This window comes from Calonectris borealis, chromosome W, assembly GCF_964195595.1.
Source record: "Calonectris borealis chromosome W, bCalBor7.hap1.2, whole genome shotgun sequence".
NCBI classification, from domain to species: Eukaryota; Metazoa; Chordata; class Aves; order Procellariiformes; family Procellariidae; genus Calonectris; species Calonectris borealis.
Genome location: NC_134351.1, coordinates 11,176,055 through 11,202,290, shown reverse-complemented (window position 1 = coordinate 11,202,290; position 26,236 = coordinate 11,176,055). Strand labels below are relative to the sequence as shown.

At 45.5% G+C, this 26,236-nt stretch overlaps 1 protein-coding gene, 1 long non-coding RNA gene and 1 pseudogene across 4 annotated transcripts in view; 2 read left to right on the top strand and 1 right to left on the bottom strand.

The window, feature by feature from the left end:
• The window catches only part of LOC142074915 (amyloid-beta A4 precursor protein-binding family A member 1-like), a 278,116-nt gene that overhangs the window by 14,123 nt on the left and 237,757 nt on the right, over positions 1 to 26,236 (top strand). The window lies entirely within an intron of this gene.
• Positions 1,128 to 24,731, bottom strand: LOC142075002 (rod cGMP-specific 3',5'-cyclic phosphodiesterase subunit beta-like; annotated as a pseudogene).
• LOC142074682 (uncharacterized) lies at positions 15,482 to 18,500 on the top strand. 3 transcript variants are annotated; one of them, XR_012670669.1, is made up of 2 exons: positions 15,482 to 17,052; positions 18,429 to 18,500. It is a non-coding gene; the product is annotated as an uncharacterized LOC142074682 (long non-coding RNA). The 3 variants fall into 3 exon arrangements; XR_012670668.1 differs by having other exon boundaries at positions 15,482 to 17,438; positions 18,438 to 18,500; XR_012670667.1 differs by having other exon boundaries at positions 15,482 to 17,438.

The following is a 26,236-nucleotide window of genomic DNA, read 5'->3' as shown; positions in this document are numbered from 1 at the left end:
GTTATCCACTTTGCTTTAAAACTGGCAAAACTGTTCTTTATGTTCAGTTTTCATCACCTAATCAGGCATTTCCTGTCTGTCTGCTCTGACGGCAAAATACATTTTAACAATAGTCTCAGTTAGATCATTTCCTCTACAAATTTAACAGATGATATTCAATCTCTGGAGGCTTGATCTGCCATTATAACACAGCCGCAAGCTGGCCAAGGTTGTATTTATCTCCTAGTCTATGCCAGCTCACCCATATTCCAATATGCTTGGTCTCAACACTTTGGGAGAAGAGAGCACCTACCTAGACACTCTTGCAGAATATTTATGCCTGAATATCTGTTCTGATGCCAAGTTAAAACACAAATATTTAAAACTGAGCTAAGCTACCAACCCTGGACTTCCAAACTCCCAAGCAGCTATTCTGTTCCCAACTGCAGCCACAAGCTTCAGTTTTCTGTTTTAGGAGATGCTAACCTGATGCTTCTCTGCTAAATATTGACCTACCTGTTGGGACAGAGATGCTGGAGGTCACTGAGACTACTCTGCTACAGTCTTTGGGCTGTAGTCAGCAGGAGAGTTTCGTGTGAATTGCCCTCCATCTGCCTTTAAATAATGAGTCTGCAAAGTTTCTAATTGGTTATTTTTGCTCATGTGCCTGAATAAAACGCTTAATCTTGGATAATCCATTATGTAAAAACCAACAGTAATCCCCATACTGGTGGGTCTGACTGCTATACTAATACAAACACAGCTTTTGCATAATGGAAAAAGCAGCCCAGAAAGCTAATAAGCCCGCTGAAGTGCCTGTACCACACTCTTGTCTCATTCAATTCTTCCTGCTCCTTGCACATGTTAATCAGAAACTCATGGACCAGACATATGCATCTGCATAGGCATGTTTTCACATTTGCTGATTTGCCTTGGGTAGATCTAGCATGAGCGCTTCTAATACTCGCATCATCAAATTAAGGTGATCCTCCTGCAAGAGCTGATAGATGTTACACATTATCTGCTGAATGAAAAACAAGATTTTGCCTCCAAGTCCCCATCAAAACCTTGGAGACCCAAGTTCCCCTATGCATCAAAACTTCTTTTTTGGGAAATACCAGAGGTCCCTTAAGAGAGAGCTCCACTCCTTACCCCACCTGCAGGTCTCTCAAAGCAATGGCCCCTTCTCCCTGGGCATTTTGGATGGTCTTATCTGGGGACACCAAGACCTGGAAGTATAGGGAGATAAAATATGCTCAGCTGCTGTGACCAGTTCCTGGGTGCTCCATGCCCTGGGCAATGTGGATCTACCTTGTCCTGCTTGAACCCTTGGCCTGTTTTTCTAGAACAATGCCAAATGGCCATTCTCTGAGATGAGATCCAGAGATCAGCAGGGTGCTGAAGGGATTGCACAAGGCTGACAGCTTTCCACACTGAGCGTCAAGATAACAAGCTCTCTTAATTCAGGCACAACTTGTCCTCATGTACACACTATACCAGCTGCCTGTTTGGCTTCCCTGGGCAGCATCCCTTTTCCTCGCATTTCTCACCAACAGCATTTACTTTGTTTAGGAGTGAAAGGAAAACCAACTAAAGGCCCATTTAATTTCTTTTACATTGTTCTTTAAATGGCCAAATAATGTAAAGTGCTTTTTGAGGTCTGGATGCCCATCAACTTTTCAAAGGATTCTCACCTGAAACAGAATCCAAGTGCAAAACGGTTCCTTTCCAACACAAACTGAATGGTGATTTGAGAGAGGCTGAATTGCAGCATTTTCTATAAATTAGAAAGGCTTCAAAACACTTATCACTTAGTCTGTTTTCAACAAAACAGCTTAGTTTAGGTCCCTGTGAAACATAGGTGACACTTGAAGCCATACTTAGGTGACCAGTTAATCCCAAAGGGATTATACACATGCTAATAATAGCTAATTACAGCACAAGATTTTGGTTGGTGGCCATAACATCTGTCACTGCATGATTTGCTGTTTGCAGCAAGAAGGAAAAAAAATTGCACTAGCCCTTCAGTTTCACAGTATTATGGTAGTTCATGTTGGTCTTAGAAAAAAAGAAAGGATTCTAGAAAAACATCAAAGTATATTTCTGAATCAGTTAAAACTGATGTAACATGAAATGACCCTTCAAAAACAAAGGGGTGCAGGATGAGCTGGCTAAAGAAGAGAAGGGCCAAGGGCCCTTTCCAGGCCTGCCCATCATGATGCATGTGTTCAGATCAAGACTGAGACTGACTGTTGTTTTTCTGAAAAAGGTGGTCTGAACAAAAAAACCATATGTTCCATTTACTGGACTCAGCACAGGTGTAATCAGTAGATTTAACAGTCTGCAGTAAAACATATATTCAGACAAGATGCTTTAGTGATACGTTCTGCCCTATCCTATGAGACATAGGAAAAGGAATTTTGGTCTTGGAATAAGCATTGGGTAAGCTGCTCTGGGATTTACTGCAATTGCTCTGCCAGCTTAGATTTAGCAATCTGTGCTAGCTCAGCAACAGATGGAACATTGTGAGAGCTCTAAATAGCCTCTCCCATCAGGCATTAAATTCCCTGCTGTTCAGCTAGCAATCAAATAGCGTGCTTATTTACTAGGGTTCTTGAGAACAACTAAATATAGATGCATTTTGAATTGCCTTTGACAAATGGAGCAGTTATTTTTCATTAAGCAGAGAGGATTTCCTGCTCTAGCTTTATGTCTAATTGATATTCTTAACAAAGCAGAGCTTCCTTACAGAGTATCTGTGGTGGGTTAACCTTGGCTAAGGGCCAGACACCCACCCAGCCACTCGCTCGCTCCCTGTCCTCAGCAGGACAGGGGGAGAAAATAAAATGAAAAAAAGGGCTCATGGGTTGAGATAAAGACAGGGAGATCACTTACAAATTACCATTACAGGCAAAACAGATCTGACTTAGGGAAAATTTAATTTATTGCCAATTAAAATAGATTCAGGTAGTGAGAAACAATGACAAACATTAAAACACCACCTTTCTTTCCCCCTCTCTCAGGCTCAACTTCATTCCTTCATTCCTGACTCCTCTACCCCCCACCTCAAAGCAGTGCAGGGGGAGATGGGAGGGGATAGTCAGTACATAACGGTTCTTCTCTGCCGCTCCTTCCCTCTCACACTTTTCCCCTGCTCTGGCATGGGATCTCCCATGGGCTGCAGGCCTTCAGGAAAAAAAAAAAAAATCTGTTCCAGTGTGGGCTTTTCCATGGGCTGCAGTTCCTATCAGGAAAGCTCTGTTCTGATATGGGCTCTCCACAGGCCACAGTTCCTTCCGGAAATATCCATCTGCACCGGCATGGGTCCTCCGCAGGCTGCAGTGAATATCTGCTCTGGCACCATGGAGCACCTCCTCCCCCTCCTTCTGCAACCTTGGTGTTCCTTCTGTTGTTTCTCACTCTTTTTGTTCCCTCCTCCTCTCTCTGTCCGACATTTTTGCCCTTTCTTAAATATGTTTTCACAGAGGTGCCACCAACTTTGCTGACTGGCTGATCTGTGGCTTGCAGTGGGGCCACTGCTGAGCTGGCTGGAACTGACTCTGTCCCACAGAGGCCACCCTTGCAGCCCCTCCTGCTATCAAAACATTGCCACGTACACCCAATACAGTATCATATATGCATGCCTATGTATTGGGGGACCTAGGTTCATTCCCAGATCTGCCAATGGCCGAAACATTGGCATTTTTTTCTAGTCCCTCACCAAGGCAAGAGAAATAAGGTTTTCCCATAGTGGTAGAACACATGAAGGTCATTGAAGAACATCAGTTAAGGAGTGCTCAGTTTATGTGACTTCAGTTCAGAATTGCTGATTTTTCCCAAATCAAGGAAGTCATACAGTATAGAAGTTTGTTCCTGTGTGATTCAAGTGTAAGGTTCTTGGTTCTGTTACATCATTAGGTAAAAGCAAGTTAAATCATTGCTTTATGAATTTGAAGGTGCCATTTAAATACTTCACAGTTTTAAATGGCATAAAATGAAATGCCACTTTCCTTTCTAAACTAAGAGAATGTCATTTTCTTGGTGTGAAGACCAGAGCCTCTTGCTCTCTTGTAAACATGACACAGCTCGAACAGAGACAGTACACACATTTCTCTGCACTTATCAAGTAAAAACAGGGAGCAGCTCAAAGCAGAGAGGAGTGGACAGACACAGCTACCTCTGCTAGCAAAGGGGAAACAATTCTTAATGGAATGGTCTCTTCCATACTGTAACTACCATATACTACTAATGGAGTTTAACCCCTAGGTCACTTTCCCTAAGGTACATGGGCAAAAAGAAAGGCTCTAAAGCCCACTATTATTCTTCGTACAGCACCTGCTCCCCTCACAATTCAAATGTTTACCAAGGAAGAGACCAGTGGCTGATCCATCCATTAGCTAGCAATGGAATGAGACCACACAAAGCAACTCGTGGCAACCCCAAACAAGCTCTGATCCCTTTAAAAGTTGGTTTGGTTTTTGTTTTTCTTTTTTCTTTTCTGGCAAATCATGCAAGCTTTTGGAATAGAATAGAATAGAATAGTTTCAGTTGGAAAGGACCTACAACGGTCATCTAGTCCAACTGCCTGACCACTTCAGGGCTGACCAAAAGTTACAGCGTGTTAGTAAGGGCATTGTCCAAATGCCTCTTAAACACTGACAGGCTTGGGGCATCGATCAACTCTCTAGGAGGCCTGTTCCAGTGTTTGACTATTCTCTCGGTAAAGAAATGTTTCCTAATGTCAAGTCTGAACCTCCCCTGGCACAGCTTTGAACCATTCCCACGCGTCCTGTCACTGGATCCCAGGGAGAAGAGATCAGCACCTGCCTCTCCACTTCCCCTCCTCAGGAAGCTGTAGAGAACAATGAGGTCCCCCCTCAGCCTCCTTTTCTCCAAACTAGACAAACCCAGAGTCACCGCCTGACTCATTACACCAAGGTCAAGGTTTAACGGGAGTTTCTGAGATCGTGGAGTGGCCCAGGAAGGGGGGGAATGCACCACCACAGCTGACCACAACAGGACCTGCAGAATAAGAACCAAACGTGAGTATAGCCTCTCCCAGGAAGGAGAAAGGAAGTAATTGTACTATGCCACAGTTCCTGAAAAGTGAAATAGTACTCAATAATGCAGAACTTAAAAACATTGCTTATTCATCCTCTATTACTAGGTAAGGATGTACTCCAAAAAGCAGAGTTAGGTCAACACTATATGCAATGTAAAAATCCCACCTTAGACATATAATGCAAAAATGTAGTATTCCTAAATAAAGAGATTGCCTCATTTATATTTTCTACCTTTGGAGTGGTATCTGTTCTGCAAGTAAAATAATGCATCCAAAAAATAGTTAACATTAGAGTTGCGAAGTTAAGTGGTTAGAAATTTGAAATATCTGAAGTAATACTGTTCTCACAGCTTTAACACAGCTCTCTTGTTTATTTGCATTACCATATGATCATTTTTTAACCTATGGGACTCCTGCCCCATTCCATGCCATGAACAGACTTGCTCTGGGGGTGTACCCTTGGAGGAAGCTGTTGCTTATAGGCTGCAAGCTTCATTCGTTAAAAAAAAATATGGAGGTTAATCAATGAACAAGGCAGGTATTTCTAGCAGCAAAAAGAGGGTCTATTGGCCCTAGGAAGTGGGAGTGAACAGGGGGAACTTCTGTTTCACAGAATCGCATGAAATGGTAGGTGAGTCACCTATGGAAGATGTCTCAGTTAGTCTGCAAATATGTATATGTGTGAGCATGTGTGCTTTGCTTTCTGAGTTCAAGAGAAATTTCCACTTGCAGATCTGCAACTGCAGATTAAGTTCCTTGCCCTGGTAGCAGACAAGGGGGAAAAAGCCATGCCTGTGGGAGGCGTCAGAGTCAACCAAGCCTAAACTATGCATCAGCACCAAGAGGAAGCAGCAAGTGATAGCAGTGGGAGACTCTGTCCTGAGGGGAACAGAACCTCCCACCTGCTGTCTAGAGACGTTTGGTGCTTGCTGGGGTCTTGGATCCAGGCTGTCATGGAGAGACTGAGAAGGCTTGCCTGGCCCTTGGATTGTTACCCCCTGCTGCTTATTCACGTGGGCACCAATTATTGTGACAGGGGGCCCTTGAGCACATCAAGAGTCACTACGTGGCCCTAGGGTAAAAGGGATGGGGGCACAGGTGTTCTCAATCCTGCTGGTGAAGGGGAAAGTCTTGGGGAGAAGCATATGGACCCTGCAGGTCAATACCTGATTGCACAGCTGGTGTCATTGACAGAGTGATATTTTTTTGTTTCTTTCTTTTTACAGACACAGGACCCACTTTGAGGACTGCTAGGGAGAGATGGGATGCACCTGATGATGCGATGTAAGAGCATATTTGCCAACAGGCTAGACAATCTGGTGAGGAGAGCTTTAAATGTGTAATGACAGGGGAGGGAGCGGGTTACCCAGTGTCGTGGTTTAGCCCCAGCCAGCAGCTAAACACCACACAGCCGCTCGCTCACTCCGCCCTCTCCCCAGTGGGATGGGGGAGAGAATCGAAGGAAAAAAAAAAAGTAAAATTCATGGATTGAGATAAAGGCAGTTTAATAGAACAGAAAAGGAAGGGAAAATAATAATAATAAATAATAATGATGATAGAATATACAAAATAAGTGATGCACAATACAATTGCTCACCACCTGCCAACCGATGCCCAGCCAGTCCCCGAGCAGCGGTCGCCACCCCCCGGCCATCTCCCCACAGCTTATATACAGAGCATGACGTCATATGGTATGGAATACCCCGTTGGCCAGTTGGGTCAGCTGTCCTGGCTATGCTCCCTCCCAGCTTCTTGTGCACCTGGCAGAGCATGGGAAACTGAAAAGTCCTTGACTAAAGTAACCACTACTTAGCAACAACTAAAACATCAGTGTGTTATCAACATTCTTCTCATACTAAATCCAAAACACAGCACTATACCAGCTACTAGGAAGAAAATTAAGTCTATCCCAGCCGAAACCAGGACACCCAATTAGAAGAGGAAGTGGTGGACAGGAATCAAAAGGAAAGGACAGAGGGTAAGAGGAACAAGACAGACCTCAGGAACCTGATGAATAAGAGACCATATTACTTACAGTATCTCCTGGCTTTTGCAAGTTTGACTTAACAACCTTAACATCCCAGATGAGCTTTGAGAATGTTAGAATAGAATAGTTCAGTTGGAAAGGACCTACAACGGTCATCTGGTCCAACTGCCTGACCACTTCAGGGCTGACCAAAAGTTACAGCATGTTAGTAAGGGCATTGTCCAAATGCCTCTTAAACACTGACAGGCTTGGGGCATCGACCACCTCTCTAGGAGGCCTGTTCCAGTGTTTGACTATTCTCTCGGTAAAGAAATGTTTCCTAATGTCAAGTCTGAACCTCCCCTGGCACAGCTTTGAACCATTCCCACGCGTCCTGTCACTGGATAACAGGGAGAAGAGATCAGCACCTGCCTCTCCACTTCCCCTCCTCAGGAAGCTGCAGAGAGCAATGAGGTCCCCCCTCAGCCTCCTTTTCTCCAAACTAGACAAAGCCAGTATCCTCAGACGCTCCTCATAGGACATGCCTTCCAGCCCCTTCACCAGCTTTGTTGCCCTCCTCTGGATGCATTCAAGGACCTTCACATCCTTCTTAAATTGTGGGGCCCAAAACTGCACACAGTACTCAAGGTGAGGCCGCACCAACACTAAATACAGAGGGATAGTCACCTCTTTTGACCAGCTGGTTATGCTGTGTTTGATGCACCCCAGGATGCGGTTTGCCCTCTTGGCTGCCAGAGCACACTGCTGACTCACATTGAGCCTGCTGTCAACCAGCACCCCCAGATCCCTTTCTGCAGGGCTGCTCTCCAGCCACTCCACTCCCAATCTATACTTGTGTCCAGTGTTACTGCGTCCCAGGTGCAGAATCTGGCATTTGGACTTGTTAAATTTCATGCTATTGACGATGGCCCAATGCTCCAATCTATCCAGATCCCTCTGCAAGGTCTCTTGTCCCTCGAGAGAGTCAACAGCACCTCCCAGTTTAGTATTGTCAGCAAACTTGCTAATAGTGCATTCAACTCCTGCATCCAGATCACTGATAAATATATTGAACAGAACTGGCCATAGAATTGAGCCCTGAGGAACACCGCTAGTGACTGGTCTCCAGCCAGATGTAGGACCATTCACTACAACCCTTTGAGCCCTGCCCTTCAGCCAGTTCTTCACCCAGCACACCATGTACCTGTTCATCTCACAGTTGGACAACTTGTCCAGAAGGGTGCTGTGAGGGACAGTATCAAAAGCCTTACTAAAATCCAGAAAAAACTAATTCCCCCCACAGAGGGGTCCTGCTGTAACATCCACTAGCTCCTTCAGTACTCTACAGTTCCCTTTGTGAACCCATGTTGACTGTGCCTGAGGATTGTATTGTTCTTTAAATTTCTTTCAATAGCACCCAGTATAATCTTCTCCATAATTTGTCCAGGTACTGAGGTTAGACTAACAGGTCTGTAGTTTCCTGGGTCTTCCCTCACGCCCTTCTTGTAAATTGGAATAACATTGGCTTGCTTCCAGGCAGCGGGGACCTCCCCAGACTCCCAAGACCTTTGGTAGATGATTGAGAGGGGTCCTGCTGTAACATCCGCCAACTCCTTCAGTACTCTGGGATGAATCCCATCAGGCCCCATGGACTCATGAACATTCGGCTGATACAGCTGGTCCCTTACCATCTCAGTGTCCACAAATGGAAAGTCACTGTTCCCGCAGTCGTGGTCCTCCGACTCAGAGGGCCAGGCAGCCCAAGGTCTTTCAGTATTATTAAAGACTGAGGCCAAAAAAGCATTGAATGCCTCTGCCTTTTCTTCATCCCTATTTGTCAGGTGACCATCTTCAACAAGTATCAGTCCTTGTATTCTTTAGACCTCCTCTTGCTATTAACGTACTTAAAAAAGCCCTTCTTCTTGTCTGACACAACACTGGCTGGTTTCAACTCTAGTTGAGCTTTGGGCTTTTGTGTCTTCTCCCTGCATATGCGAACCACGGCTCTGTAATCTTCCTGCAAAGCCTGACCTCGCTTCCAGAGATCATGCAATTTCTTTTTCCTCCTGAGTTCCAAGAGGAGTTCCCTGTTCAGCCAAGCTGGTCTTCTGCCCTGCTTGCTTGCCTTTTGACACAATGGGATTGCCTGCTCCTGTGCTTTTAAAAGGTGGTTCTTAAAAACTAACCAGCTCTCATGGACCCTCAAAAGCCCTCAAAAGCAGATTCCCAGGGGACACTGCTAACTGGCTCCCTGAGTAGCTTAAAGTTTGCTCTCTTGAAATCCGGGGTAGCAACTCTGCTGACCTTTTTTTCTCATTACACCGAAAATTTTAAACTCTACCATTTTGTGATCACTGTGGCCTAGACAGCCTCCTACCATCACATCCCACACGAGTCCTTCTCTATTCACAAATAACAAGTCTAGGAGGACATCTTTCCTAGTTGGCTCACTGAGTACTTGTGACAAGAAGTTATCTTCCACATACTTCAGGAATTTCCCAGACTTGCTTGTCACAGCAGTATGGTATTCCCAGCTGATGTCTGGGAAGTTGAAGTCTCCCATAAAGACAAGGGCTACCGATCCAGAGATTTCTCCTAATTGCCTATAGAATAACTCATCAGTGCTATCATCCTGGCTGGGCGATCAGTAGTAGACACTCACAACAACATCTGCTTTGTTTTCCATCCCCCTAATCCTCACCCAGAGGCTCTCCACCACATCATCCCTAACTGTAAGGGCTGTACAGTCAAACCTCTCCCTTACATACAGTGCAACTCCTCCACCTCGCCTGCCCTACCTATCCCTCCTGAACAGCCTGTAGCCCTCCATCCCAGCACTCCTGTCGTGGGACTCATTCCACCAAGTCTCACTAATACCAAAGACATCATAGCTCTGGGAATGGACCAATGCTTCCAGTTCGTCCTGTTTGTTCCTTATGCTGCATGTGTTGGTGTACAAGCGTTTCAGATGTGCTCCTAAACACTCAGTGCTCCCTGGAGCAGTGTAAATGCTCACATTAGCATTGCCACCCTCAGGCAGTGCCATGCCATCCCTTGGCTTACCTTTGGCTCTCCTGATGGTATCCCCTTCCCCCATCGAGTCTAGTAAATGTTATTTCCTCACTCTTCTTTTAGCCATATTTAAAGCTATAACCCTAATCCAACACTATGAACTACCTTAACTTTAAAATTGACCTTCAGATTCAGATCCATGATTTCTGCTATTTGAATTATTGGTGGAAATGATAATGTGTTTGAACTTTCAGTTTTTGGTTTCCCCTCCTTTTTGTGGGTATCTTTGGTATCTGCTGACACAACAGTGATATACAAACTCAAGATTCTTAGATTCTTTCCCTGATTAGAGCATTCTGTAGGAATCATTAGCCCTTTCATCCTCTGGTTCTGTTTTATCCTGCAGCTCTTTCCTAGGTGGCTATATTACTTCATCATTCACATTTTTATGGTATTGAAACAATCAGATCAAGAACGTGAAATCATCAGTTAATAAGAATAAGCGCTGTTCTAGAACTCTGAAAATAAGCTTTTAGCACAGTGGATGATTGCAGGATCAAAGAGACATTTATCCCCCATATGGACTTTCACTGGAGACAAGAGCATGGCTGCCATGAACCATAGAATCAATTGCATGTCTTCTTCAGTGACAACCAATTGTCTGCTGCCAGAAACTAATTGCATGGATTCATATTCATCCCAATGAATTCAAGAGTCTCCCCTCAATCTAATAGATGCCAGAAAGACTGGGGTCTGGATTATGTTGAGTCAAAATACTCCAAGACTCTCAAATATATTCATTTATAGATAAGGAGACAAATTTAACAGGTGCTAGAGGCTTTACTGAGAGAATATGAAAGTTATTTTAATTGTACTAAGGAAAAATTCTATAATATTTTTAATAACCAGTTGAGGAAAAGAATTCTTAATTGTTTTGAGAGGTCCCTGTGGTGCTGCTAGTTGAAAGGGTGAAATACTCCAGGAGTGTTTTATGTTTGACTGCCACATATTTTAAGTTTAACAAAATACACTTAGAGTTCAATCCTGCTGAAGCTGATGTCTGTTCCTCAACTCCTACATTTTGCCAGTGGCAGCAGGAAGAGATTGATGAGGGATTGTGAGGATTGAACCTGTATCCCAAAATTGCTTAGGGACACCTCTCCCTGCGCTCTTCAGGTACATATCTTTGAAGCTATAACTTTTAAGTCAGAAGAATGCACTCTTAATTTTTAAATATAACGCCAGATTTTGAAGATGGAATGCTGGCATCTGAATTTTTAATCTTACCTGGCCTCTTTGAGTCTCACAATTGCAAAGATAACTCAAGTGATAAATTTTCAAGTTTAAGGAGGCAAAATTCAGGTACTTCGGGAAAAACTGAAAAGACAGTGAGACTGAGTTGAATGCAGCAGCAACCTCAGGTGTACTAGCTTGTGTAACACTGCTTGAACAACATCATGGTAATTCCTGAGGGCAAATGCTTTCCCTTGCACTGGTCTAAGATGATCATAGAATCATAGAATCATTAAGGTTGGAAAAGACCTCTAAGATCATCGAGTCCAACCATCAACCCAACACCACCATACCCACTACACCATGTCCCTAAGCGCCTCATCTACACATCTTTTAAAAACTTCCAGGGATGGTGACTCAACCACTTCCCTGGGCAGCCTGTTCCAAGGCCTGACCACTCTTTCAGTAAAGAAATTTCTCCTAATGTCCAGCCTCAAACTCCCTTGGCACAACTTGAGGCCATTTCCTCTCGTCCTATCACTTGTTACTTGGGAGAAGAGACCAACACCCACCTCACTACAACCTCCTTTCAGGTAGTTGTAGAGCACGATGAGGTCTCCCCTCAGCCTCCTCTTCTCCAGACTAAACAGTCCCAGTTCCCTCAGCCACTCCTCATAAGACTTGTGCTCCAGGCCCTTCACCAGCTTCGTTGCCCTTCTCTGGACACGCTCCAGCACCTCCATGTCCTTCTTGTACTGAGGGGCCCAAAACTGAACACAGTATTCGAGGTGCGGCCTCACCAGTGCTGAGTACAGGGGCACGATCACCTCCCTGCTCCTGCTGGCCACACTATTTCTAATACAGGCCAGGATGCCGTTGGCCTTCTTGGCCACCTGGGCACGCTGCCGGCTCATGTTCAGCCGGCTGTCAACCAGCACCCCCAGGTCCTTTTCCTCTGGGCAGCTTTCCAGCCACTCTTCCCCAAGCCTGTAGCGTTGCATGGGGTTGTTGTGACCCAAGTGCAGGACCCGGTGCTTGGCCTTGTTGAACCTCATACACTTGGCCTCAGCCCATCGATCCAGCCTGTCCAGGTCCCTCTGCAGAGCCTTCCTACCCTCGAGCAGATCAACACTCCTGCCCAACTTGGTGTCGTCTGCAAACTTACTGAGGGAGCACTCGATCCCCTCATCCAGATCATTGATAAAGATATTGAACAGGACTGGCCCCAGTACTGAGCCCTGGGGAACACCGCTCGTGACCGGCCGCCAACTGGATTTAACTCCGTTGACCACAACTCTCTGGGCCCGGCCGTCCAGCCAGTTTTTTACCCAGCGAAGAGTGTACCTGTCTAGGCCGTGAGCCGCCAGCTTCTCTAGGAGAATGCCGTGGGAGACAGTGTCAAAGGCCTTACTGAAGTCCAGGTAGACCACATCCACAGCCTTTCCCTCATCCACTAGGCGGGTCACCTGGTCATAGAAGGAGATCAGGTTGGTCAAGCAGGACCTGCCTTCCATGAACCCGTGCTGGCTGGGCCTGATCCCCTGGTTGTCCTGGACATGGCTCGTGAGCGCCCTCAAAACGAACCGCTCCATGATCTTCCCCGGCACCGAGGTCAGGCTGACCGGCCTGTAGTTCCCCGGATCCTCCTTCCGGCCCTTCTTGTAGATGGGCGTCACATTGGCAAGCCTCCAGTCGTCCGGGACCTCCCCTGTTAACCAGGATGACTGGTAAATGATGGAGAGTGGCTCGGCAAGCTCCTCCACCAGCTCCCTCAGTACCCTCGGGTGGATCCCATCTGGCCCCATAGACTTGTGAACGTCCAGGTGGCATAGCAGGTCATTAACTGCTTCCTCTTGGATTATGGGGGGTTTATCCTGCTCGCCGTCCCTGTCTTCCAGCTCAGGGGGCTGAGTACCCTCAGGATAACCGCTCTGACTACTAAAGACTGAGGCAAAGAAGGCGTTAAGTACCTCAGCCTTATCCTCGTCCTTGGTGGCGACGTTCCCCCCCGCATCCAATAGAGGATGGAGATTCTCCTTGGCTCTCCTTTTGTCATTAATATACTTGTAAAAGCATTTTTTGTTGTCTCTCACGACAGTGGCCAGGTTGAGTTCTAGCCGGGCTTTTGCCTTTCTAATTTCCTCTCTGCACGACCTAACGAGATCCCTGTACTCTTCTTGAGTTGCCTGCCCCTTCTTCCACAAGTGATAAACTCTCCTTTTTTTCCTGAGTCCCAGCCAGAGCTCCCCATTCAGCCAGGCCGGTCGTCTTCCCCGCCCTTTTTTCTTGCGGCACATGGGGACAGCCCGCTCCTGCGCCTTTAAGACTTCCTTCTTGAAGAACGTCCAGCCTTCCTGGACCCCTTTGCCCTTCAGGACTGTCTCCCAAGGGACCCTCTCGGCCAGTGTCCTGAGCAGGCCAAAGTCCGCCCTCCGGAAGTCCATGGTAGCGGTTTTGCTGGCCCCCCTCCTTACTTCACCAAGTATCGAGAATTCTATCATTTCATGGTCGCTAAGCCCAAGCCGGCCTCCGACCACCACATCTCCCACCAGTCCTTCTCTGTTTGTGAACAGCAGGTCAAGCGAGGCACCTCCCCTAGTAGGCTCGCTTACCAACTGTGCCAGGAAGTTATCTTCCACACCCTCCAGGAACCTCCTCGACTGTTTCCTCTCTGCTGTGTGGTATTTCCCGCAGATGGCCGGAAAGTTGAAGTCCCCCACGAGAACAAGGGCTAGCGACTGGGAGACTTCTGCCAGCCTCTGGTAGAATATTTTGTCTGCCTCCTCATCCTGGCTAGGTGGTCTATAACAGACCCCCAGCAGGATATCTGCCTTGTTGGCCTTCCCCCTCATCCTCACCCACAAGCACTCGACCTCGTCACCACTACCATTGAGCTCTAGACAGTCGAAGCACTCCCTGACATACAGGGCTACCCCACCGCCCCTCCTTCCTCGCCTGTCCCTTCTGAAGAGCTTATAGCCATCCATTGCAGCACTCCAATCGTGAGACTCATCCCACCATGTTTCCGTGATGGCGACTAAGTCATAGCTACCCCGCTGCACAATGGCTTCCAGCTCCTCCTGTTTGCCACCCATGCTGCGTGCATTGGTATAGAGGCGCTTGAGCTGGGCTGCCGATTTCTCCCCCAACATTGGCGTGCGGTCCCTAGGCTCTTCTCTAGTGAGACTGGTTTTATCCCCTTCCCCCTTCGAACCTAGTTTAAAGCCCTCTTGATGAGCCCCGCCAACTCATGCGCGAGAATCCTTTTCCCCCTGTGAGACGGCTGAACTCCGTCTGTCGCCAGCAGGCCCGGTGCCATGTAAACCTCCCCGTGGTCAAAGAAGCCAAAATTCTGCCGATGGCACCAGCCCCTGAGCCACGTGTTGATCCGATGAGTTTTCCTGTTCCCTTCAGTGTTCCTCCCTGCCACTGAAGGGATCGAGGAAAACACTACCTGTGCTCCCGATCCTCCCACCAGTCGCCCCAGCGCCCTGAAGTCCCTTTTGGTCCCTTCGGGACTTCTCTCTGCAACGTCCTCACTGCCAGCCTGTATAACCAGTAGAGGGTAGTAAGCGGAGGCCTGCACGAGACTAGGGAGCTTCCTAGTAATGTCCTTCACCCGGGCCCCAGGGAGGCAGCAGACTTGAGATATTCTATGGTTCTATGATTCTACTGGATAGACTGAGCATCTAAGGACAGTTACTGGAGGGCTCCAGTGTGTGTGTGTGTGTGTGTGTGCGTGTGTCGGGGGGGGTGGGGTGGGTGGGGTGTCAGTACCAGCAACTGGAGTGGGGCTGTGGCCTTGGGGGCTTGTATGTTCAGGTGCCAGCAACTGGGGAACCTGGGATCCAGGGGCAGACTGAGTGTCTGAGCCCAGTTGCTGGAGGGGTCCACCTTGTATATATGTATATATATTCTCACTAGTGGACTTCCATCCTGTCGTGGTTTAACCCGGCAGGCAGCCAAATACCACGCAGCTGCTCACTCACTCCCCCCCTCACAGTGGGACGGGGAGAGAATCGGAAGGGTAAGAGTGAGAAAAACTGATGGGTTGAGAAAAAGACAGTTTAATAGAACAGAAAAGGGAAAATAATAATAATAATGATAGAATATACAAAATGAGTGATGCACAATGCAATTGCTCACCACCCGCGCTGACCGATAACCAAGTAGCGATTGCTACTTCCTGGATCATGCCTACCATTCATATACTGAGCATGACATCACATGGTATGGAATACCCCATTGGCCAGATGACCAGCTGTCCTGGCTGTGCTCCCTCCCATCCTCTTGTGTGCTTGGTAGAGCATGGAAGCTGTCCTTGACTAGGAGGGCACTTAGCAACAACTGAAAACATCAGTGTGTTATCAACATTCTTCTCATACTAAATCCAAAACACAGCACTAGGAAGAAATTTAACTCTATCCCAGCCGAAACCAGGACACATCCTGGTCAGCCAGAGAGGGGAACAGGATGAGGCCTTTGGTGCTGTTTGTGTTTCTGAGTGCTGTGTTTTTTGTTTGTGTTGATCTGTGTGGTCAGCTCTGTGTGTGTGTGTGTGTGTGTACATATATATACATATGTATTGTGTATATGGGTGCCTATTGGGAATACATTCTCAGCCTTTCTACTGACTGGACCTGGTGACATGGAGCTGCAGCAACCTTGCCTCTATTGGGCTATTGGATTCATCAACTACTAACAGTCTTTCTTTTGGTTTGTGATATGGAAGGTATTTTCAAACACAAAATGACTAGATTCTTGCTAAAAAAGATTTGGCTTTGTTGCACAGTGCCTTAGGGGTCTTGGCCTTTTGTATTGCTAAGGGACTTCTATATGCAACTCCGTAGCCTGCTTTCTACTCTCAGCACTGTAACCTTTCACCCAAAGTGCTGTGGCAGTCATTTTCATGTTGTTCTCTTGGTGTTTGTTAGGTTATGTGATAAAAGCTCGTCTGCACACCCGTAAAGGAGCACAGAGAGGCAATGGCTGCGGGGGCGCAGGGCAGGGGGAGAGGAAGCCCAAATAATACTCTGCCCAGGCTCCTTCCAGGCTCATCACAGGACCCATCAGCAATCAAAGGCCCATCTCCAAAAGCCTAGAGGAGCATGGAAACCCAAAGGCAGGTGGGGAGGGAACCTAAATTACAGACTCAGAGGAAGGGACACACTGTCTGGGCCCCTCCCAGAGCTGTCCCAGAAGAGCCTCAGTCCCATGGTCTAGGTGTGACACCCATAAAGATGAGTCAACGGGAGCAGCTTTGGGACTGAAGGGGGGTTACTGCCTAGGGGTATGGGATGCATTATGGGATGGAGGAGAAGAGCATTTCAGGATTGCACAGGACTTATTATGGGAAGCTTAGGGGATGAACCAAAGGTGGGGAAAGGGATAGATCTAGGTGATTAGGGGAGGAACAAGCATAGGAAAATAGAGGGGTAAGGGGATAAAGAGAGCCCATCGTGTGTAAATAGTTTGCTGGTCAGTACGCTTGTCTGGCCTTGCTCTGCACCTAGTCAGTGCAGTCTTCCCTGTCCTCTTCTTATATTCATTTCTAACTCTTTTCCTGGGTGAGGGACTCTCTATTCTGTGTGCATGTGTGTGTATGGGGGTCTGAGTGCCAGATACTTCAGAACCTGTGATACATGACTGTTTAGAAACCATGGAAGCTGTCTATTCCAGTCGACCGGACCTGAAAGAAGAACCACTGGAGGACGCTGAGGACTCATGGTTCACAGACGGGAGCAGCTTTGTGAAGCAAGGAGAACGTAAGGCTGGGTATGCTGTAACTACCACCCATAAGGTAATAGAAACTAAATCTTTACCTGTCAGGACATCTGCACAGAAGGCCGAAATAATTGCTTTGACTCGAGCCCTAGAATTATCAAAAGGGAAGAAAATTAATATATGGACTGATTCTAAATATGCTTTTGGAGCGGTGCATGCCCACGGACCCATTTGGAAAGAACGAGGATTACTCACAGCCCAAGGAAAACAGATAAAACATGCAAAAGAAATTTTACAGCTCCTAGAAGCTGTAAAATTGCCAGAGAAAGTGGCTATTATGCATTGCAGAGGACACCAAAAAGGTAACACTGAACAGGAAATTGGAAATAAATTGGCAGATCATGAGGCCAGACAAGCCACCAGAAAGGACGGAAGTTGAGGCATTGGCTTTGATTCCAGACGGTAAATTTCAAGTATTAAAATTAAATTTAGGCTCTGAAAGATATTCAAAGGAAGATAAGAATTTGATTGACAATTTAGGAGGGAAAGAAAAAGACGATGGATGGGTATATACACCAGATGGACGTATTATAATACCCTCCAGAATATTGTGGAAACTAATTTCAGATGAGCACAGCAAAACTCATTGGGGAGCAGATGCTTTGTACAAGGATCTAAACAAAAGAATAGTAGGTCACAATTTGTATACTGTGGTGAAACAAGTAACGCAGCAGTGTGAAATTTGTTTGAAAAATAACCCTAACACAACCAATAGGGTACAGGTAGGGACAAATGGAAAGGGTAACATCCCAGGGCAACAATGGCAAATAGACTTTTCCGAACTCCCAAGAAAAGGGGGGTATCGGTACTTGTTAGTGTTAACAGACACATTCTCAGGTTGGCCAGAAGCTTTCCCTTGCAGAACAAACAAAGCTTGAGGAGTCATCCGAGTATTGCTGAATGAAATCGTACCTCGATTTGGAATACCAGCAGTAATATCATCAGATAGAGGTACTCACTTTTGCGCACAAATAGTTCAACAACTTAGCAAAATGCTAGGGATTGAGTGGCAGTTACATACACCACATCGACCCCAAGCAAGTGGGCAGGTTGAGAAGATGAATCATTTGATAAAACAACAACTAGCCAAAATTTGTCAAGAAACTAATCTATATTGGTATCAAGTGCTTCCACTTGCGTTGCTTAGGATCAGAACAAAACCAAGAACTAAGGAAAGCATAAGTCCTTTTGAAATTCTGTTTGGAAGGTCATACCAATTGCAATATAGAGGAGAAGATTTGAATCAGTTAGGAGAAGGATATCTGCAACAATATATGATCGCTCTAGGAAAACAATTGGGCCAAATAGAAAAAGTTGTCTTAGGAACCAGAGCTAGGGGCCTAGACCAACCGGTTCACCCTTTTAAGCCAGGGGATTGGGTTTATGTCAAAGTTTTTGCAGGTCAACCGTTGGAAGAAAAGTGGAAGGGACCGTTCCAGGTGTTGCTGACGACCTTTACTGCAATCAAGATCAAGGAGCAGACACCCTGGATACACCATACTCGTGTGAAGAAAGCTCCCCCTGGAGAATGGACTTCTGAGAGGACAGGACCATTAAAGTTGAAACTCTCTCGAATGCAGTAAATTACACTTGGGACTTTGACGTATTATACACTGATATTAGCTTTTGAGTAAGGAATGAAAACACTAAGAGACTTGATATTCCATTGTTGCTTTTGGATAGAATTACTCCATGAGGGGTCAGGGAATCCATGGAAAGGAAACCTACATATAGACTTGTTACAAAGAACAGTCCAGGTCGCTAATAAGTCAGATTGTCGGGCCTGTACTCATTTTCCGGAGCATTCAAAGAAGGGAGTTCCCTTAAGTGGAATCCCTATACCAGCTAGTATATCTTGGAACACTCTGTGGGTAAACACCTCTTTTAACGTAAGTAGGAAAATGAAACAACAGGAATGGATAATTGAAACCCCAACTCCAGAACAAAAATATTGTACAAATATTGTACAAAAACATTGTACAAAAATATTGTACAAAAATATTGTATTGGGGGTGGGGGGAGTGAGTGAGCGGCTGCGTGGTATTTGGCTGCCTGCCAGGTTAAACCACGACAATGTGTACAATGGTGTAGCCCCCCCCAGAGGAATGGACAAAATCAGGTGCCTAACAAAGACTGACTTTGTTGGAAATTATTCTGATTGTAGTAAGACCATAAATATCGGAGGTTTAAGACCTTTTGAATCTTTTGAATGGCCGGTACCTGAAGGAAGAGGTTGGTATTGGATTTGTGGAAACAAGGCCCGTAAGGTCTTGCCACCAAATTGGTCAGGGATATGTGCTTTGGGAGCAGTAGTACCACACATTACTGTGGTTGAGAAATTAGAATCTAAAATGTGGCTAAGAACATATCTTCAAAGAAGTAAGAGAAGTGGAAATAACCCATTAGTAGAGAGACCCACCGGGTTCCATTCTTTTGCACGATGGTTTCTCCCATGCTTAGGAGTTGGTGAACTAGAGAAAGCTATAGTAAATATATCTGCTATGGTTGAGAAAATTGGGAACGAAACCTATGACGCTATAAAGGCCTTGCAGGAAGAAGTGTCTGAATTGGCAGAAATAAGCCTCCAGAATAGAATGGCTTTGGGCATGATGTTAACCTCTCAAGGAGGAGTATGCACAATGCTAAACACAAGCTGTTGTGTATACGTAGATCAAAGTGGTAGAATTTCTACTGATTTAGAAGAAATTTGGAAACAGACAAAATTGCTCCATGAAATACAGAAAGATGACACTTCATATGGACTTGGGGAAACATTCAAATGGTTAACTTCATGGATTCCTGACTTTAGTCAATGGGTGAAAAAGTTGTTAGGTATTCTCATGATTGTTATATTGGGTTTTGTTTGCATATATACAGTGTTTTTGGAAATGTTGTTCTGTAATTGGAAACCAAAGTTCTGAGAGGGTGAGACTAATATAAGAAGAACTACAGTGAAGTTCTCCTTCTATGGTCTCAAAGGAGCTTAATTTATTGAAGGATATAGCTTTAACTATATATCCTCAAAAGAAAAGGAGGGATTGATAGGGAGTAACATCATAAGTCTCAAAGGGGGAATTGATATAGTGGATATAGTTTGTTAAGATTTGTTGTTTAAAAGTTAGGTAACTAACAGGTGGTGTGTTTGTAGGTATGTAGGTAAATTGTGTATCTTGGAAGCATTGTTAGACTCCAGTGAGCAGTAACCATGGAAACGGAACAACCTTATAAGGAAGGAAAGGAACAGTGAAGAGACATGAGATTCTTTGGTTGAAATGATGTAGATGGTTAGCTCTGACTACTAAAGACTGAGGCAAAGAAGGCGTTAAGTACCTCAGCCTTATCCTCGTCCTTGGTGGCGACGTTCCCCCCCGCATCCAATAGAGGATGGAGATTCTCCTTGGCTCTCCTTTTGTCATTAACATACTTGTAAAAGCATTTTTTGTTGTCTCTCACGACAGTGGCCAGGTTGAGTTCTAGCTGGGCTTTTGCCTTTCTAATTTCCTCTCTGCACGACCTAACGAGATCCCTGTACTCTTCCTGAGTTGCCTGCCCCTTCTTCCACAAGTGATAAACTCTCCTTTTTTCCCTGAGTCCCAGCCAGAGCTCCCCATTCAGCCAGGCCGGTTGTCTTCCCCACCCGTTCTTCTTATGGCACACAGGGACAGCCCGCTCCTGCGCCTTTAAGACTTCCTTCTTGAAGAACGTCCAGCCTTCCTGGACCCCTTTGCCCTTCAGGACTGTCTCCCAAGGGACCCTCTCGACCAGTGTCCTGAGCAGGCCAAAGTCCGCCCTCCGGAAGTCCATGGTAGCGGTTTTGCTGGCCCCCCTCCTTACTTCACCAAGTATCGAGAATTCTATCATTTCATGGTCGCTAAGCCCAAGCCGGCCTCCGACCACCACATCTCCCACCAGTCCTTCTCTGTTTGTGAACAGCAGGTCAAGTGAGGCACCTCCCCTAGTGGGCTCGCTTACCAGCTGTGCCAGGAAGTTATCTTCCACACCCTCCAGGAACCTCCTCGACTGTTTCCTCTCTGCCGTGTGGTATTTCCCGCAGATGGCCGGAAAGTTGAAGTCCCCCACGAGAACAAGGGCTAGCGACTGGGAGACTTCTGCCAGCCTCTGGTAGAATATTTCGTCTGCCTCCTCGTCCTGGTTAGGTGGTCTATAACAGACCACCTATGATGTTTATCCCACCTTAACTTCCCCTGGTAATTTACTGAGATAAGCAGCCTTACTATAAGCCTCTTTTTTTACAGGGTGAGTTTACTATAGGGAAATTAGCATCAGTGGAGCTTCACTAGTGCAAGCATTTCTGCTGTAGAAGAGTGTGTTATGTGGTAAGGACAACTGCTTAAGAGAAACTTAACTACTACCCGCTTACTGTTTCACCAGAGCTGGTGAAGAATGGACTGTCCAGCTTATTAATAGCCAGAATTACAGCAACTACATCTTTGCCATTCAAGATGGGTGTTGCAGGGATACTTTTTGTGGTATAGTCTGTGAGCTCATCAACAAATGGGCTGAACTGGGCACACTGTTCAAAGGAGAAGTTCCAAATTAAGCATTATGCACAATGTCTACAATCTTAAAACTAAACCAAAGACCTCTGGGCTCAAGCTGCTTAAAGGAAGTTTTGCCTAAAGAATGCTTGGGGAGGGGAAAGGGGATTAGCAGAAAAACTGGACAAAGCAGAGGTAATAAAACTAGTATCACGAGACCTGGCTGTGATTTCCTATGCCTGCAACACATGCACTTTTTTTTTTCTAATTTTTTTGTAAAGATCTTGCAAATCATAAGCTTTTATATGCCAAAAATCTGTCAGAACCAGTAGTCACTTCCTTAACAATGGGCTATTCCTAATCACCATCTCCTTCACGTGCCACAAAATTGCTTCCAAGAGAACTTGCTCCATGATTTTCCTAGGAACCGAAAGCAGGCTGACCAGCCTATAGTCTCCCAGATCATCCTTCTTGTTGTCAGGCAGCAGCAAGGGCAGGCTGCTCTGCAAGGGAAGATGAGCTGAGCATGATAACAAGGAAGACAGAGGCAATCACCTCACCAACAAGGGCCCAGTTCATAAGGAAAACAAGCAGAGCAAGTCCAGTAACGGTAACCAGATTCACCTTAGAGCCCAGATTGACAGACAAGTCCATAGTGATAAGGCAGGTCTGAGGTCAATATGGGAAGTCAGTCTGCAGGTCTGGGTCAGGGTATGGACCAAAAAAGGTACATAGCCAGGCATAGGCATGGCTGCAACACAGTTGAAACTAACTCAGGTGAAGGCCAAGGCCAAAAGGATCAGTTTTTAAAATAAAAAAAAAAGCAACTCCCAAGCAAAGGAGGGGGAGCCATCACAGAGGCTTCTTCCAGCTCTTTCTTCACAAAAATTTCTTATCAGCAAGTGAGCTGGCCTTGAGTGTGGCAGCTGAATTCCTAGGGGCAGGGGTGTACTTAAGGCCTTGACAGCAGTCTCCCCTCTAAACAAGGTGTGCCCTCACATTTTACAAAGGCCGTTAGTCCAACTTACTATGAAATGTCTTGATTTTAGCTGGATCATGCTCATTGTCCACTGGTTCCCAGGCCAGGTCAGGAGTCACCATGGGGTTACTTCAGGGCACCATGCAGCTCTGTGGGTCTTAGCTGGAAGAACCAGGGATCAGTCCCCAGTTGCTGTGGGGCTATACAGATGCTGCCATGGGGTCACTACAGAATCCAAATGGGGGTGGGTGGGAAAAGCAAGCTGCCACTGAGGAGCTGCCTTCCTGCTTCCACCTATGTATACTGCCTTTTTGCATTGGAATTCTGAGTTCCCTGTTTAGCCAAAGCAGTCTCCTGATACATCTACTCCTTTTTCTGAGTATCAGGATGGACCATTCTTGCACTTGAAAGAGGTTGTCCTTGAACATCTCCCAACTCTTTTGAGCTCCTTTATCCTTCAGAGCTGCCTCCCACAGGCTCCCATCTACTAATCTTCACCACAGTGTCAGATAAGCTTTCAGCTACAATAACTTCTGTTTGGGGTAGAATATGCTGAGTCTCGAGTATAGGGGCCTCTGAGCATATTCAATAGACTGCATCCAAATCAATAATCACTCTCAAGTGCACCTACTCCCCATACCTCAGCCCCACTGCTGGTCTCTTTTCTGCCAGGGGTAGACCAAGCATTCAGACTCTGCATCTTTTGAAGAAACTGCCATAATAGTAGCAATGCCTGAAAGTGCTAGACTTGAGTGCAGCACTGGGCTCACAGCTCTGAAACTCTTCAGTATACTGGGTGAAATATTTCAACAGACAGGTTAAAAAAAAAAAGTTTCTATCTTCTAGCACATCCTTTGCATAAGAATGGTTGCAATACCAAACCAATGTTTTGGTGTGCTCCCTGTTAGACTGGGAAGCTTTTGCTGAAGCTTTTGGATACACTGATGTTGAACACTGAGTGGACAGATAAACAGATGGCCTTTTTGTAACAAGCAAAGAGTAGATGGAATAATCCCAAATTCCAGATTTGGGTCACATGGATTTTAGTTTTTATAATTCCAATTAGAACAAGCAGATTGTAATTGTTGCCATGCAGATTTACATGATTCAACCAGGGAGCATGACGGCCAAATATTCTCATGAATGCATAAGAATATAACATAAGGATTCCTTGTATCCTTCATAGTATTCAGTGTTATTTGAAAGGGGTTGTTTGGCCAAGGTTTGTCTCTTTCTACTTCTTACAAAGTTCACCTGTACACAAGCTACAGCTAACCTACTTGCTCTAAAGACTAGTTTGGGTTTTTTTTTTCTCATAAAATTGCCCCCAAAGGTCCTTGGTCCAGATTGCATTAGACAGCAAATATTTTCAAATAGCTTTGGTGTTGGAAAACTCTTGACTCTTTATAAAAAGGTTTCTGCTCTCTTTGCTGATTACTCATGGAATATAAGTGCGTGGAAAAAATTTCATGCACCTTCAATGCAGGTCTGACTGCAGCAGGTACTTGGCTCTCTTCTCCGCTGCACCAGAAGAGGGTGATTTTTGTTTGTTTGTTTGTTGGGGTTTTTTTGGTGAGGTTTTTTGGAGTGTGTGTGTTTTGTTTTTTTTAAATACTGAGACAGGGTAAGGTGTGACACTGCGCATATTTGCAATGCATTAACATCTGCTGTAATTCAATGTGCTTAGATCCACCTCACTCTAAATGAAATTAAGAGCTGCTGGCAGACTGACAATTGCTGCTTCAGTTTGACTTCATATAGCTGTTATACTGCATGAAATTTGTAAAAGCCCTGAGATATTCTGCCTTCTTCTGACACCACCTCCCCACGCCCAATACTAAATGCACGTGAGCCTTTCTGCTACTGAGTGGATAAACAGCAGACCTACCTTGCTGACATCCTTGATGTTCATGGTTTTTCTTAGTTTGAGCAACATAACCTACAATGCCTAAGTCCAAGGGATAGATAATCTCACAGTTTGAGGGGGACCAAGCATTCCTCAAGGGTGCTTCCCTCCTGGATGTTGAAAAGCCTTGTAGCCAATTCATATGTGCCATTTCTCTACCTGTACATGAAAAGGCTGCAGCAGTCAGCATGGATGAGTGCACTGATTCTTCTCAGGGTCTTGAAAATGACTTTCTCCATTTTGATGCTTTCTTGCATGTCTTCAATCAGCTCAAAAAGGATGTCACTTTCATTTCCATCCCAAGACTCCATTCTCATCTTCTTAAACTACTGCTTGGCAAAAACAGGGTTGCCATCAAGAAACTTTTCCACATGATCTTCACTAATGCTCATTGCAATTGATAGGGAGTAACATCATAAGTCTCAAAGGAGGAACTGATATAGTGGATATAGTTTGTTAAGATTTGTTGTTTAAAAGTTAGGTAACTAACAGGTGGTGTGTTTGTAGGTATGTAGATAAATTGTGTATCTTGGAAGCATTGTTAGACTCCAGTGAGCAGTAACCACGGAAACGGAACAACCTTATAAGGAAGGAACGGAACAGTGAAGAGACATGAGATTCTTTGGTTGAAATGATGTAGATGGGTTAGGAATGCTTTATGAATAGATAGGCCGGACATTCAGTAGATAAAAGAGCCTTGAAACTTGGTACTCTACGTAAATTAGATAGAGAAGCTAACCTTGTAGGGTTGATAGGGAAGGTATACTGGAATAAGCTAGCTTGTTACAAGTGAAAAACACGTAAACCAAGCCAAGGGAAAGACGGAGCATGCGTAAAGACTGAGTTCAACCAGAGGGCACTGTGATGAAGACTATCGACGACCACCAGAGGACCCCGAAAGACCACCGAAGAGCACAAGGGCGCATGCGTCAGAGATTTTTGCATATGTTAATGAATTCCGGGAAATGACATGAATATTTAGATTATTTCTCGGAAATGTAATGAATATGTATACTCCAATTGCATTTAACCCCTATGGTTAAGTGATTTGGCACGCACACTAGGTGGAGCGATCCCCTGTGCGTCCAGCGCTGCAATAAAGAATACCTGCTTTCTAAAACTCTAAATTGAGTCTTAGAGAGTTTGTCAGAGACTTCTTCGTTTCAGATTGGCAACCCAGATGGGACCTCCTCTGCTTGCCTGCGGGACCCGCTGAGAGAAAGGACTCCCTTGGGTACCCCCGGAGACTTCTCTGGAGGGACTCCTCGCCTCATCCGGATCACCGCAGGAGCAGACAAAGGACTATCTATTGGATAAAGGTATTCTTTAACTCCTTAACTTTTGGGATTGGCCAATTTGGGCTCTCCATAAGATGTAGGCAGAGGGTCCTACGCAGGACGGCGTATACCGAGGCGCTAGCACCTTAGTGGTATACATTGGTTTTGGTTTTGGTTTTGGTGCACCCTAGTTAGGAAGTATATGGAATTATCTGTATACTGTTGCTCGTTATGATTTTGGTACTCTAAGTGAGTTTTGGGGTATACTGGGGTATACTATTGTTCATAATGATTTGTTATTGCAATAAGAGAATTTTGTTATTCTTTGTGTAAGAATTTTGTGTGTATTATAATGGGCGGTAAGCAGAGTGGAGGTATCTTGAAGAAGAGTCCATTAGGATGTATATTAGCCCATTGGAAAGAAATTGGGGATCCACCAGGCGGGAGCGTGAATAAGAGAACTTTGATAAAATATTGTAATCAATGGTGGCCATTGTATAAGTTGGAAGATGAAGAAAAATGGCCTTTTAATGGAACTT